This window comes from Leptonychotes weddellii, chromosome 9, assembly GCF_054177405.1.
Source record: "Leptonychotes weddellii isolate Sample4059 chromosome 9, ASM5417740v2, whole genome shotgun sequence".
Taxonomy (NCBI): Eukaryota; Metazoa; Chordata; class Mammalia; order Carnivora; family Phocidae; genus Leptonychotes; species Leptonychotes weddellii.
The window spans coordinates 89,792,289-89,797,888 of NC_138377.1; positions in this window are offsets into that span (position 1 = coordinate 89,792,289).

Below are 5,600 nucleotides of genomic sequence, written 5' to 3' on the forward strand. Positions count from 1 at the left end.
GTCTAAGATCAGGGGAGGCAGTGTGGTTGACGGAACATGGCTCAGGGTTTAGCAGATCTGGGTTCGAGTGTGAGTTTCAGCATTTGCTGCTCACATGATCTTGAGTGACCGTTCCATCATTTATAAGATAGCACTGATTATAAACCCTCCTCTGCCTCCTGCCCTGTGCTGTTGTGAGATTAGATATTATGGGGATACTTCATCAGCCATCGAGCACTGTAACCATGCTAACTGTTCTTGAGAATTGGTCCTCTCTAATATTCACCGGCTATCCCTAGCAGGCTTACCACCGTGAATCTTTGTGGAACGCAGTGAATGACAGCTCCGTGAATCTTTGTGGAATAAATAAAGGAAAGAAAGAAGAGGTAAAAACAGTTCCTTAAACATTATGAAATTGCAAAGAAGAAGGTTCTGCCTGGACATCTATTCCTTCAGATACAAAGAAGGTACAAAATACTGGGCAGATAACAAAATGAGGCCTCAGACACAAGTTCTCATTCATGATTGGCTTTTCAGAGCCACATTACCAATTAATTCTTGGCAATAAAATCTAAGTCAGCAATGCTGGAGAAAGGAGGTTAGTTTCTACGAACAGGGGCATCGCCCATCTCAGCCTCAACACTGCGTGTTCCGGAACTCAACGCAAACATGAGGAAAAATAAAAAAGGCTCCAGATACATTTTATGTCAAGAAAGAAATGGCTTCTACTCAGCAAGCTGCTAAGAGAGTTGCTATTTTCCGGTGCTCTATAGCTTAGCAGATTACCAAGGTGATGACATTACGTTTAAGACTGCCTATTAATGGAAGGATAAATGTGAGTAATTCAGGGAAGCCACTTAAGCAAACACCAATTGAAGGATAAAAATCGCCACGAAGCCCACGGGGGAAGAACAGAGATGAAGCTTTACCCAACAGCTCAGACAATGCACCTGATCCAATCACACATGTAGAGAGAGCTACTGCGCATTTGCTGAGAGCAAGCCATTTTGTTCCCACTAAAGAGTGGCAGAGTGTCTGCTTAACAAGGCTAGGGGCTAGCCCCATGCAGTAATGTCCCCTTCTCGTTCCCCCTTTCCCTTTGCGCCTCATGATGGTGTATTTTCCCTCGGACCCTTGTCCTTGCAGGATAGTTTCCCCCCAAACAGCTATCCTTGTATTCAGAATAGGAGCCAACAAACTCAGCACCACTGAGCTACAAAGGACTGATAGTTGTTTTTCCTAGAAAGATGTAGCATTTCAAAGGGGTGGAAGGCCTTAAACTCAGGAAGTGGACTTGTCATTGTAGACCTCAAGTGTGTCTACATGGCCAGGGTCATAAGGCAAGGTGGTTTGGGAGGGAGAGAGGACCCCACTATCTTCAGAAGAACATTATTTGCCTGCTGTCTTGCTGCCTTTCCACAAAGCGGGATCAGAACACTGCACACAAATTGCTCTGATCAAATCAAGGGGCCCTAGAGGAGATCAGGCTTGGCTTAAAAGCTCTTGGGCTATGAGTTAATAAGAATTGTAATAAAAATGGAAAGTATAGCCCTGGGCCGTGGTACAATATCTCTCTGGATTGCTGGTGTTCTATCAGTCAATCATATAATCTTTCTGACGTTCTTAAAAAGTGGAGAGGGTAAGCAAAAACTGTGCGGGCCAAAGAAGGTTTCAAAAACATAACCTGCAGAAAGACCATCAGCTCTCTGAATGACCCTCTAGGGACCTGAGACATACCGGAACGTGAAGTCTTTCCCACAAGATAAGACACCAATAAAACAACCTGTGCCCAAAACACTTCACATAACAAAACGATTTCCATACACAATTGTTACGACAACCTGTAGATGACTATCTGTGATTACCAGCCCCCTCCCCGCTGAAAGACGAAGAGCCTGAGGGTCAGAGAGGTGGTGATGGGGGACCTAATTCCAGGTCTTCTGACTCTTAGCTCCTTCCACAAATTCCTCAGTATCTTATGTACACTTTAGACTCGAACTGTCTGTTTAATCACTATGATGCTCTGGTTTAGTTTACTATCCTCAGATACAACCTAGAAGAAGCCTGGTCTGAGTCATTTTTTTTTTTTTTTAAAGATTTTATTTATTTATTTGAGAGAGAGAATGAGATAGAGAGAGCATGAGAGGGGGGAGGGTCAGAGGGAGAAGCAGACTCCCTGCTGAGCAGGGAGCCCGATGCGGGACTCGATCCCCGGACTCCAGGATCATGACCTGAGCCGAAGGCAGTCGCTTAACCAACTGAGCCACCCAGGCGCCCTGGTCTGAGTCATTTGATTCACCTCCCAAGGTAGGAAAAAAATCATTGATCCTTTTTCACCTCCAAAAACGGGCACTGAAACGAAAACTTGCTATCAGTTTATAAGCCAACAGCCTCCCTGCTACTTAGCTATTTTTGTCCAAAGGACTGTCAAGTTCTTGGTATTCAAGGCACAGTTCAATACCTGGGGTGTTGCTCAATCATTTATTTACTCCATTACACGAACCTCTTTTAATATGTCCATCAATAGGTATATTTCTCAGGGTTGAATGTTGGTCATACAAGTCGATAGGTAAGATTGGTTTAAAATGTTTTTAAAAAAATAAATGGCAGTCAGCTAAAGATCTAGTTGACATCTAAATGTGATGCTTATTTAGCCAGAACATGCTGGTATGAATGCCAACCTATATGCAAGGCGCATTCTTGTACAGAACTACCAGGTGGCTTGAAACGCCACTTAAAAATTTGTGCTGGCCCATTTTGCTTCATGTGCCAACTGAGAGAGGAGACAAAACAGAGAAATTTCATTCTTGCTGTTGGTTTTTCACACACTGGTAATGACACGATGAGGAGACTTGAAAGCTTACGCTGGCTGGCCTTGAACCTCCCTGACCATTCTTTCATCATTTTTGCCTCAGGCCCCCCAGGTCCTCCTGCCCCTGATGACAGTCCCACAGGCTTCTTTCGTCAGCAAGCTGGTAGGCCCGAGCCCCACACTCTCCCTGGGCAATCAGGAACCCCCCCCCCCCCAGTGTCAATCTCTCCTCCCAATTTTAGACTCACTCTCCTTTGGCTCCCTGAACATTTCCATCCCCGTGTCCAGTAGGGACTCCAGACGTAACATGTTCAGAATCAAATTCATGGCCTTCTTGCCTTACGTACTGCCTCCTGGGTTTTCCACTCAGCTGGAAACACCTCGTCCAACCCCAGGAGGAAGCTATCCTAGTTCATGTTCATCAGTCACTGAGTCCTCAAGGGTTTATCTCCTAAAGACTCTTCAGTGACTCCCCTCCTCGGCCCCTCCCAACCCCACATGCCAGGCCCTCCATGTCATTCACCTAGTCTACACCTCAAAACCCAGCATGCACCACAGCCAGTGATGCTTCTAAAAGGTAAATCTGACCAGGACCTTCCCTACTGAAGAAATCCTTCAATGGCTCCCTGTGCTCATGATCAAGTACAAAATCCTTACCTTGACTTTTCAGGCCCTCTATAAGCTTGTCTTTGCCCCTTCCCCAGGATCTCTGAAAGGGCAATTAAGGGACGTGGCCGGTTCGAGGCAGATCCCTGGCCAGAGTCCAGCAATCTTACCTTTCTGGCTTGCATTAGTGTCACAAAAACCATATCTTTCTTGTTCTTTTTCTATCCTATATTTCCTATTTGTTGGTCAATGCATGGAAAGAGGAAAATAAAGTGACTAGGGAAAAAAAATGAAGCCTGTCTGGTTAAGGTGATTCCAGATGTGGGATGAAGCTTGGCTAACACAAGCTCCTCTCCAGGTGGGGCTCTATTAATTACCTGACGGCGAGGACGCATGTGTATCAATCAATGGGCCCTACGCTCTGCCAACCCCATCCCTCCTTGCACACGTCAACACAGGCTTGGTAGCAGGTACTACAAGTTTAACATGTGGAAAACAAAAGAAGAAGACAGTGACCTCATTCCCTGACTTCCATGCGGAGCCTGTCCGGAGTGTAGAGGTGCACACATTCTAAGTCCTATCTCATGCTGGCCTATAACCTTGCCCTTGGTTTCCGTGTTGACCACAGAGTTAGGAACTCCTCTAAAGAGCTACAGCCTTCATTGTATCTATGACTCTGAAATCACAGAGGGCCCTATCAAACAAGTTAGCATCTGATGGTTTCTTCTCCTGATGCCCACAACTGGGACATCTGGAAACCTTTGGAAGCGACTAGCTGTTCACTTTGTATGCAGGCATTTGGCATCGTGAAGGTACATCCCAAAGGACAGGGCTATCTCCCTTCTCTTTGTGTCCTTGTTTTCTAGCACAGGGGTTAGCAGAGGAAATGTCTGTGTCTGCTCCAGAAGGGACCTTATGAACAACAACAAAAAACCTAGGCCATATAACATGAGGTGGAACATAGCTGACCCTCCAAATTTTTCAAGATTTGGCTTCCCAACTCTTCTCTAAATAGAGATTCTGTTCTTACTGCTTATGTTGATCTTTGAGATCCACTCGAGACTTCATAGGCTGTGGGATGATCTGGGTTTGCTACCCTGCCGTCCTCTCTGATCTCATCTATCGCCCCGGCACACTGTTCCTCTGGAACCACAGCCGCTGTTTGAGTAATCTACCAACAGCCCTAGAATACAGGTGCAATTTTCATTTCCCATCAGCTCAGGCTGGATGCCTACCTGTTGATGTAAGCCTGGCCTGGCCTGCAGAGTCCTGGACCTTCACCCTGCCTTTAACACTGAACACAGGCTGACCAAGACAGGGTCTGGGCGGGGTGACTTTACCCTGGTTATAACTGCACAGCACCAAGCATCTGGAACATCATGAAAATAAAAGAGACAGCTATCCAGCTGTCTCTTTTTTTTTTTTTTTTTTAAGATTTTATTTATGTATTTGAGAGAGAGAGAGTGCGCACAAGAAGGGGGAGCGGGAGAGGGAGAAGCAGACTCCCCGCCGAGCAGGGAGCCCGATGTGGGACTCGATCCCGGGACTCCAGGATCATGACCTGAGCCGAAGGCAGTCGCCTAACCAACTGAGCCATCCAGGCGCCCTATCCAGCTGTTTCTAAACATCCGGATGTCTGGCACCAACCAGGGTGCGCTCTCCAAGCAGAAAGGCAGGAGGCCCCAGGGCCTGGCTGACCAGTGCCCCGTCTTGGCCGTGGAGACAGAACCCTGTGGTGCACCTTATCTGTGCAGGATGAAATCTGGCCTGAAGACTATGGACCTAAAGCCTGTCCTTCTGGAGCTTTCCTTTAGAAGAGAAGCATGGGGTGGGGGGCGCGAGTGAAGGGGGAAACAGCAGTCTGTTCATAAATAACCCCACCCACACCAGATACAACGGCCTCATACTTGTAGGTGTCAAAAGTGTGGCCAGGTCAAGATTTCCCTCTCAGCTTTCAGTTCCAGAGAACACGATTTAACCAAAACCACATTAAAAAGCTCAGTTTCTTCTGGTTCTAATTCAGTTTACCCAGACAATTTTCTTCTTTTTCTTGCAAGAGAGCATTTGGATCCCCACCTGACCATCCCTGAAAACATTCATTCAGCACATATTTATTAAGTGCTTACGTTGCTGGGCATTGTTGGCAGGGTGTGCCTCCCCTGAATGAACATGACACTGAGACTGAGAAATGATTATATTAATG